Source organism: Apodemus sylvaticus, chromosome 1 (assembly GCF_947179515.1).
Source record: "Apodemus sylvaticus chromosome 1, mApoSyl1.1, whole genome shotgun sequence".
NCBI lineage: Eukaryota > Metazoa > Chordata > Mammalia > Rodentia > Muridae > Apodemus > Apodemus sylvaticus.
Genome location: NC_067472.1, coordinates 30490 through 40986, shown reverse-complemented (window position 1 = coordinate 40986; position 10497 = coordinate 30490).

Below are 10497 nucleotides of genomic sequence, written 5' to 3'. Positions count from 1 at the left end.
GCCTGTCACTGTACCAATACCATGCAGTTTTTAACACTATTGCTCTGTAGTATTGCTTGAGGTCAGGGATACTGATTCCCCCAGATTTTCTTTTGTTGCTGAGAATAGTTTTAGCTATCCTGGGTTTTTTGTTGTTCCAGATGAATTTGATAATTGCTCTTTCTAACTCTGTGAAGAATTGAGTTGGGATTTTGATGGGTATTGCATTGAATCTGTATAGTGCTTTAGGCAAAATGGCCATTTTAACTATATTGATTCTACCGATCCATGAGCATGGGAGGTTTTCCCATTTTTTGAGGTCTTCTTCCATTTCCTTCTTCAGAGTCTTGAAGTTCTTGTCATACAGATCTTTCACATGTTTGGTAAGAGTCACCCCAAGATACTTTATATTGTTTGTGGCTATTGTGAAGGGGGTCATTTCCCTAATTTCTTTCTCAGCCTGCTTATCCTTTGAGTATAGGAAGGCCACTGATTTGCTGGAGTTGATTTTATAACCTACCACTTTGCTGAAGTTGTTTATCAGCTGTAGGAGCTCTCTAGTGGAGTTCTTTGGGTCACTTAGGTAGACGATCATGTCGTCTGCAAATAATGATAGTTTGACTTCTTCCTTTCCAATTTGTATCCCTTTGACCTCCTTATGTTGTGGAATTGCCCGAGCTAGTACCTCAAGTACAATATTGAAAAGATAAGGAGAAAGGGGGCAGCCTTGTCTGGTCCCTGATTTCAGTGGGATTGCTTCAAGTTTCTCTCCATTTAGTTTGATGCTGGCTACCGGTTTGCTGTATATTGCTTTTACTATGTTTAGGTATGGGCCTTGAATTCCTGTTCTCTCCAAGACTTTAAGCATGAAGGGATGCTGAATTTTGTCAAATGCTTTTTCAGCATCCAATGAAATGACCATGTGGTTTTGTTCTTTGAGTTTGTTTATGTAGTGGATTGTATTGATGGATTTCCGTATGTTGAACCAACCCTGCATTCCCGGGATAAAGCCTACTTGATCATGGTGGATGATCGTTTTGATGTGTTCTTGGATTCGGTTGGCAAGAATTTTATTGAGTATTTTTGCATCTATGTTCATAAGGGAAATTGGTCTGAAGTTCTCTTTCTTTGTTGGATCTTTTTGTGGCTTTGGTATCAGCGTAATTGTGGCTTCGTAGAAGGAATTGGGTAGTGTTCCTTCTGTTTCTATTTTGTGGAATAGTTTGAAGAGTATTGGTGTTAACTCTTCTTTGAAGGTCTGGTAGAATTCTGCACTGAAGCCATCTGGTCCTGTGCTTTTTTTGGTTGGAAGACTTTCTATGACTCCTTCTATTTCTTTAGGCATTATGGGACTGTTTAGATGGTCTAGTTGGTCCTGATTTAATTTTGGTATTTGGTATCTGTCAAGGAAATTGTCCATTTCCTCCAGATTCTCCAGTTGTGTTGAGTACAGGCTCTTGTAGTAGGATCTGATGATTTTTTGGATTTCCTCAGTTTCCGTTGTTATATCTCCCTTTTCATTTCTAAGTTTGTTAATTTGGATACTTTCTCTGTGCCCTTTGGTCAGTCTGGCTAAGGGTTTATCTATCTTGTTGATTTTCTCAAAGAACCAGCTCCTGGTTTTGTTGATTTTTTGTATGGTTCTCTTTGTTTCTACTTGATTGATTTCGGCCCTGAGTTTGATGATTTCCTGCTTTCTACTCCTCCTGGGCGAAATAGCTTCTTTTTGTTCTAGGGCTTTCAGGTGTGTCATTAAGCTGGTAATGTATGCTCTCTCCATTTTCTTTTTGGAGGCACTCAGGGCTATGAGTTTTCCTCTTAGCACTGCTTTCATTGTGTCCCATAGATTTGGGTATGTTGTGTTTTCATTTTCATTATGTTCTAAAAAGTCTTTAATTTCTTTCTTTATTTCTTCCTTGACCAAGTTATCATTGAGTAGAGTATTGTTCAGTTTCCACGTGTATGTGGGTTTTCTGTTGTTTCTGTTGCTATTGAAGATCACTTTTACTCCATAGTGATCAGATAGGAGGCATGAGATTAGTTCTATCTTCTTATATTTGTTGAGGTCTGTCTTGTGACCAATTATATGGTCGATTTTGGAGAAGGTACCATGAGGTGCTGAGAAAAAGGTATATTCTTTTGTTTTAGGATAGAATGTTCTATATATATCTGTTAAATCTAATTGTTCCAAAGCTTCAATTAGTTTCATTGTGTCCCTGTTTAGTTTCTGTTTTCCTGATCGGTCCATTGAGGAAAGTGCAGTGTTGAAGTCACCCACAATTATTGTGTTAGGTGCAATGTGTGCTTTTAGTTTTAATAAAGTTTCTTTTACGAAAGAGGGTGCCCTTGCATTTGTGGCATAGATGTTCAGGATTGACAGTTCTTCTTTTTGTATTTTTCCTTTGACCAGCAAGAAGTGTCCCTCAGGGTCCCTTTTGATGACTTTGGGTTGAAAGTCAATTTTATCTGATATTAAAATGGCTACTCCAGCTTGTTTCCTGAGACCATTTGCTTGTAAAATTGTCTTCCAGCCTTTTACTCTAAGGTAGTGTTTGTCTTTGACCCTGAGGTGTGTTTCCTGTAAGCAGCAAAATGTAGGGTCCTGTTTACGTATCCAGTCAGTTAGTCTGTGTCTTTTTATTGGGGCATTAAGTCCATTGATGTTAAGAGATATTAAGGAATAGTGATTGTTACTTCCTATAATTTTTGACGTTATTTTTTAAATTTGAATGCTTATCTTCTTTTGGGTTTGATGAAAGGTTACTATCTTGCTTTTTCCAGGGTGAAGTTTCCCTCCTTGCATTGGTGTTGTCCTCCTATTATCCTTTTTAGGGCCGGGTTTGTGGATAGATATTGGGTAAACTTGGTTTTGTCATGAAATATCTTAGTTTCTCCATCTATGGTGATTGAGAGTTTTGCTGGATATAGTAGTTTTGGTTGGCATTTGTGTTCTCTTAGAGTCTGCATGAGATCTGCCCAGGACCTTCTAGCCTTCATGGTCTCAGGTGAAAAGTCTGCTGTGATTCTGATAGGTCTTCCTTTATATGTTACTTGGCCTTTTTCTCTTACTGCCTTTAGTATTCTTTCTTTGTTTAGAACATTTGGTGTTTTGATTATCATGTGACGGGAAGTATTTCTGTTCTGGTCCAGTCTGTTTGGAGTTCTGTAGGCTTCTTGTATATTCATGGGCATCTCTCTCTTTAGGTTAGGGAAGTTTTCTTCCATAATTTTATTGAAGATATTTGCTGGCCCTTTAAGTTGTAAATCTTCACTCTCATCTATGCCTATAATCCTTATGTTTGGTCTTCTCATTGTGTCCTGGATTTCCTGGATATTTTGGGTTACAAGCTTTTTGCATTTTGCATTTTCTTTAACTGTTGAGTCCATGGTTTCTATGGAATCTTCAGCATCTGAGATTCTTTCTTCTATCTCTTGTATTCTGTTGTTGATGTTTGCATCTCTGTCCCCTGATTTCTTCCCAAGGCTTTCTATCTCCAAAGTTGTCTCCCTTTGAGTTTTCTTAGTTGTTTCTACTTCTGATTTTAGATCCTGGATGGTTTTGCTTAGCTCCTTCACTTGCATGTTTGTGTTTTCCTGTAATTCTTTAAGAGATTTTTGTGTTTCCTTTTTCATGACCTCAGCCTGTTGACCAAAGTTCTCCTGTATTTCTTTAAGAGATTTTTGTGTTTCGTCTTTCATGACCTCAGCCTGTTGACCAAAGTTCTCCTGTATTTCTTTAAGTGTTTTTTGCATTTCCTCCTTGTTGGCTTTTGTATTCTCCTGGATTTCTTTCAATGATTTTTGTGTTTCCCTTGCAAGGGCTTCTAACTTTTGATCCATTTTCTCCTGAATTTCTTTAAGTATGTCCTTCATGTGTTCCCGTACCAGCATCATGACCAGTGATTTTAAATCCAAATCTTGTTTTACTGGTGTGATGGGGTATCCAGGACATGTTGGTAGAGGAGAATTGGGTTCAGATGTTGCCATATTGCCTTGATTTCTGTTAGTGACGTTCCTGCGTTTGCCTTTTGCCATCTAGTTCTCACTGGTGTTAGTTTGTCTTGTCAGTGCTGGACTCACCAGTGCAAGCTGCCCCTTCCCAGTTGGCCTCTGGTGCACAGCTTACCTCCTGCACTGCTTGTAGACAGGGTGCTGCTGCTCAGGCTGTTCAGATCCCAAAGCAGGCACCCGAAGGCTCCCGCTGGGGCCCACTGGATTCACTGGAGCACACTGACTTCTCCCGGCTGGCCTCCCTGAAGCCCAGCTAGCCACTTGCAGGACTTGGAGATGTGGTGCTGCCGCCCAGGCTGATCTGGATCCGGAAGCGGAGGGAGTAGAGCTGAGGGCTTCTGCCTGAGGCCTTGCCCCAGATTGTGTCTCAGTCTGTCCGATCCCCAGAGTCCGGAACCAAGATGGATGCACCTCTCCTGGCTGGTGGGAAGCCGAGTTCTGAAGTGGCCTCCGTGCAGGAAAGGTGCAGCACAACTGCAGCTGCTTGCCGCCCGGCTGGTCAGCGAAGGTCAGTGGTCGTGGGCGCAGGGCCTAACTGGTCCCTGTGTCGCCCTGGCTCCACTGCTGATGGCCCTTCAGCTGGACCAGCTACTGCTGCACTGCCGCAGCCGCAGCCGCCCCCACTGTGAAGTCTTGAATCTAGTGGCTCTATTTCTATATATTTTATATAAAATAAATCACATCACTTTTCTCCTTCCTTGTCTTTTCTCTATCCCTTCCCAATTTCATCCCTTCCAATTGCTTCCTTTTGAATATGCAATAATATATGAATAAAACATGCTGAGTCCATTTCTGTTGGTTGTGTGTATATGGTTTTGAGGATGAACTTTGCATTGCATATGCAATGGGGAACTCATCCCTGCCTGAGGCTAATTCTCCTATTAAAGAGAGAGAACTCCTCTCTTTAATGAGCAACAGAAATCTGACTCCAAAGTGACCTAGGAAGCCTTGGATAGTGACTAGTATCTATAATACAAACAATTGTGTGGTAAATACCTCAGCTAACACTTGCTGATGCCATGGCCCTAAAGTTCTGGAGATGCAGGGAACTCTATGAACATTGGTCTCCCTTGGTTCCATGGACCTTCCATCACACCGCACTAGCCATTTTCACCTTTGATGACTTTGAAATCCTGAGACTCCTGCCATGACTTTCTAAGCACCATGATTTCAGGCCTGTGTTACTGAGCCTGGCTTAGGTGGATTCAACTGCATTTAGTGAGTCATGACAATGATGGGATAAGTAAGATGAGCAATCACACTTAACTATATTGCAAAACCATTTATCTCTGAGAACCTGGATTTCACCATCTGTAGAATATGAACAGAACTCTCCCCTAGTCTTTTGATGAGTTGTAATAGACTCAATGGAAGACAATGGAGTTTAAGGCAGGAGGGCTGGATTTGATGGAAGATTTTTTTCTGTTACTGGAGTTAGTTCCAGAGCCTTTATCCTGATTACCCTAGCAAGTCAGACTCTGTCACTCATCCTAAATAAGCCAATTAAAAGAACTGAATTTTCTAGTTGTGGCATGCCTACCTATAATCCAGGTACTCTGGAGGCAAGGTTGGCAGATCTCTCTGATGTCTAAGGACAGCCTAGTCTATATACTGAGTTCCAGATCAGCCAGAGATTCATAGTGAGACTATTCTTTAAAATAAAACAGAAAGCAACAGAAAAGTATAAAAAAGAAAATTATTAATGAAAATTGAAAACATATTAACATACTTATTCAGTGACTAATTTGGAACAGTGATGAAGCTATCCATCCTTGTGTCCTAATGGGTTTAGATAGAACCCAAGAGATATGCATAACTAAGAAATCTAATCAAGTCATATAATGAATTTTCCCCATCTGTAAATTCTTCCCTAATTCTCAGCTCCTTTCTTTGAATTGGGGTATTTAGATAATAAGTTAATATCTATTCAGCAGAGGAGTTTTCATCTGGAAGAATCAGTCTTTTCCCAGAATGAGATTCCAGGGGATATTCAAATTTTATGGAGTCCACTGTTTCACAAGATGTTACTCTAAGGGAGAGATGCAAATGTCTCTTTAGAATATACTTATTCCTAACAGGCATGTAGGTTACAGCGATGATAGAATGGAGACTGAAGAACTTTAAGGTCTACTTGGAGACCACTAAGTTGGGACCTGTAGGGTTCTGTCACTGACAGCTACATGTAATTGCCAAGAAAAAGAGTGGAAGATTTGGAGGGGGCTTAGCCACCACAGCTTGGTGAATACAAAAAAAAAAAAAAAAAAAAAAAAAAAATACAGTAGGAATTAGCCCCAAGCATTGTTCTGTGGCCTTTTAATTCTCTTCCTTTCACATCCAAAGCTTCTTCACTAATACTTCATCCAAATTCCACAACTCTTTGTAAATTCCTGATTTCCCCAGCCTTAGAGGACTTCTATTTAAGGCTCAAGTTCCCTTGACAACAATCTCAATGTCATCTGAAGTCACTATCACTCAAGACTCCTAACTGAATATGTTGAAGGCATCAGGGATGCAGAACACAATCAATCCCATTCAGACAAGTCAGTCTTCATGCCTACACATTCTTTTTCTTTCCTTACAGCAGGGTACACCTGAGTGTGTCCTTATGGACTCTCATTGCTGCCTATTTACCAAAAGTGAGATACTCAGTTTTGTAGATTTGGTCAAGTGGTCAACTACTTTGTAAATACTCCCATTGTCAGTTCCCCTGATTATTTACTCTTCCCTATTTATGGAATAAAATAGTGGAAGATAGTGGAGATTTGGACTGAGAAACATCTTTAATCACCAAATCTAAGTTAGTTTCTGATACTACCAATTTCATATTACTTCTGGGGTCATAGGGCTGAGGTAAAGATGAACTTAGGATCAACAATTCACACATTACTGTTACTAATAACATATTCATGAGGTTGAATAGATAGCTCAGCCCCTAAAAGCACTGGCTGCTTATCCATGGGGTATTTGAGTTATTTAATGTTTATTATATTCTCTTCTATTAAGCATTTTAAAACTAACATTTTTTAAATGTGTTGATAAAACAGGACACATTGTGGGTACATCTTCTACACCTGGACTTGTACACAGGAGGCTGACATGTGATAGTCAATAGTTAAAATATCGCCTTGACTAATGACTGATATTCAAGCCAGGCTACATAACAAACATCATCTAAAGGGAATTTGTGAAAATATGGAAAACAAAACCAGGAACTACCCACTGTGGGGCAAGTGGACCATGACACCAGACCATGATACCAGATGAACTGGTAAGGTTGAGCAAGCTCAGACCCCAGGAGTCTCAAGAGACTTGAGATAGGCAGGAGTCAAGCCACTCCCTGCCCATTTCTGTACTTGCATTTCTGAACATGCAACCATGACACTCCACTGAGATGACTATGGCAGACAGCTATGTAGGGTAAAGACCTGGAGACCTTCCCCATGCAAATATCGAGTATCACTAACATCTCAAATTGAGCCAATATGAAACACCTACCCCTAAATCCCACCCCATTTCTCAGTATTTATATAGTCCCTGACCATATGGAATAAAGTACATAACTTATTTCACTGAGGATCATCTGAGAGTGGCTGTTTTACAGAGCTGAGTAAATAAGTTTGAGGAAGAAGTTTCTCCCAAAGCATCCATTGCTAGACCTTGGACCTGCCTGGCTGGCCAGACTCACACCTGTGCCTCAGTAGTGGGACCTTGGATACCTGCCCTGGTACAGGCCAACATACCTCTTTGATTCTCTTCTGAGAGCTCTAACATTTCTGGCACTCCTGGCCAGACCCAAGCCCCATGGAACAGTTCCACTTCACCCTTCAGGAGGACAGATAACAACCTTCCAGCCTTTCACATACACCCTTACTTGAAAAGTATAATCATTTGCTGACGATATTTAAATAAACAATGGACCACTTAGGTGATGGGCATCCCATTCTATACATTGCAGCAGAACCTATAATCTAGTGAAAACACAATGTAAGATGAACAGAAGCTAGAGAAGGAATGGCCCAATAAACTTCTGTAAATGGATTTATCATATATAGTGTCTTAAGGTTTCCATTGCTGTGAAGAGACACCATGACTAAGGCAACTCTTACAAAAGACAACATTTAATTAGGGCTGCCTTATAGTTTCAGAGGTTGATTCCATTATTATCATAGCAAGAAGCATGGCCACGTGTAGGCAGACATAGGGCTAGAGGAGCCAAGGGTTCTATATCTTGATCTGAAGGTAACCAGGAAGAGACTTTCCACACTGGGTGGAGCTTCAAAACCTATGCCCACAATGATGCACTTCCTCCAACAAGGCCACACTTCCTCCAACAAGGCCACACATACTAATAGTGTTACTTCCCAAGAGCCAAGCATATTCAAACCACCACATTACACTCCTTCATCCCCACAGACTTATTCAAACACATGAGTCTATAGGGAGTCATACCTAAATATAGGATAATGCAAAATATATTTAGTTCAACTTCAAAAGTACCCATAGTCTATAGTGCTTTCAACAATGTTAAAAATTCCAAACTTCCAAGTCTTTTCTGAGACTCCTGCAATCTCCTAACTATAATACCTCATAAAACCGAAATGCAGATCACATACTTCCAATATATCATGGCACAGGATATGCATTACCATTCCAAAATGTCATAGTGAGGAAATATTGGTTCAAAGCAAGACAGAAAACTAGCTAATTCTGAACTGCACCTCCATGTCCAATATCTACTCCTTTCAGCTTTGTTGACTGCAACAAATTTCTTTCTCAAGGGCTGATTCCACTCACTGCTAGCAACTTTCCATGGCAGGTATCCCATGGCTCCCACAGCTTTAACATCTAGGGGTATCCATGGCAATGTTAACTTTGAAGCCTCTTGTTCCAGTGTTTGGGATCTATGCATGCTCTTCTGGGCTCCTCCATAGAGCTTGGGTCATTTCTCCAACTCTGCCCTCTTGCAGAACTCTAGGTTCAGGTAGATCCATTCCATTGCTGTTGTTCTTGGTGGTCATCCCATGGTACTGGCATCTCCAATATGCTGGTGTCTTCTGCTACAAGTAGGATTCAACCATAGTCTTTCACAGGCTCTCTTCATGATGCCAAGGCTCAACTTCTTTGCATGATCCCTTCAGTCCTGGGCTGTCAACTGCACCTTAACCAGTGGTCTTCCCTAGCTTCTTGCTGAGGTCCAGCCTCAGCTGGAGAGAGGGCCTGAAGAAGGGGTGAATGGAAGCAGTGAAAGAATGATTTGGAGTCAGTGATGGATGCCAGATGACAGCTCTGTAATCTGCTCAAGATAATTTTCTTGCAGATCAAAGACAATGCTAATCTTGAAATGCTAGTTCTTACAGACCAGGTTCATCCTTGTTTGCATAAGTTACTTCCTTAGTAACTGTTTAATCATTTACCCCAAGTTCCCCTTTGATCATTCCATAAATCAGTATTTTATGACCTTATCTCCTTGACTCTTAGAAGAAGAAACTGAAACATAGAGGATATTCAAAGCAAATGAACCAGACAGCAAGTAGATTTAACATAGCAAGTCCTATATGTCTCATTGGACACACCACTTGTGGTTGAGAAGTCTAGACATAGAAGTTGTTTTCATGTGAAGAAGTTAACTTTAAGTATCATGCTTTTTTTGTTTTTGTTTTGTTTTCAATTTAGAGAGCTCTTGCTTATGCTAATACCAGCAGCATTGAAGCTCATTTTTATAATTCTTAGCTATCTCAATATTCTTTTATTCTTTGGATTTTTTTCTTCTGTATCTCAGCAACTCCAAGATTTATTATTAAGTGATACCAAAAAGTAGAAATATTATTAAGTTATCTTTTTTCTTGACACCAGACTTTTGTCTGTCCCCAACCTCTATTTGGATTGCACATATAACTACCTCCCTTAGGAAGTACAATGTCTGGATCAAATTTAGTTGTTGATGGCATCTGTGGAGGAGACAACCATTTTCCACTATTATCTGAGCCTTATTCCTTTCTCTTTTATGATCCAGGCTTTTTTCTTTTTTGTCTATTGACCAAATCATAGTCTCCTTCCTTAGTATCTTTCTGACTTAGCTCATTCATTAGTGCAACTGTCTTTGTTCTTTCAGGTTTGTGAAGCCCCCTCATACAATTTATATTGCATTCTTATATTTTGCATAGTTGAGAAATCCTGTAAAGGACAGCTCTTATACTGACTTAGATATTCTTGAACTTCTGTTTAACTCATGTTTTTAGAGTTCTTTCCCATAGCCTTAAGGGGTCCTGAAGGTCACAGCACCACGATATAGGTGAGGATCACCAGACACATTTTTGCTTCCTGGAATCATGCTATCAATGATTATCATGGAATCATTGATATTGGCAGAGAGAACATTCCCCTGAAACAGGAACATGAAGTAAAATATGTACATTATTATACAAACAAGTTTTATGACTATGGCAGCCATCAACATGCAAAGAGACCCACATCCTGCTGGCTTTGCTCCAGGGATGGAAACCATGT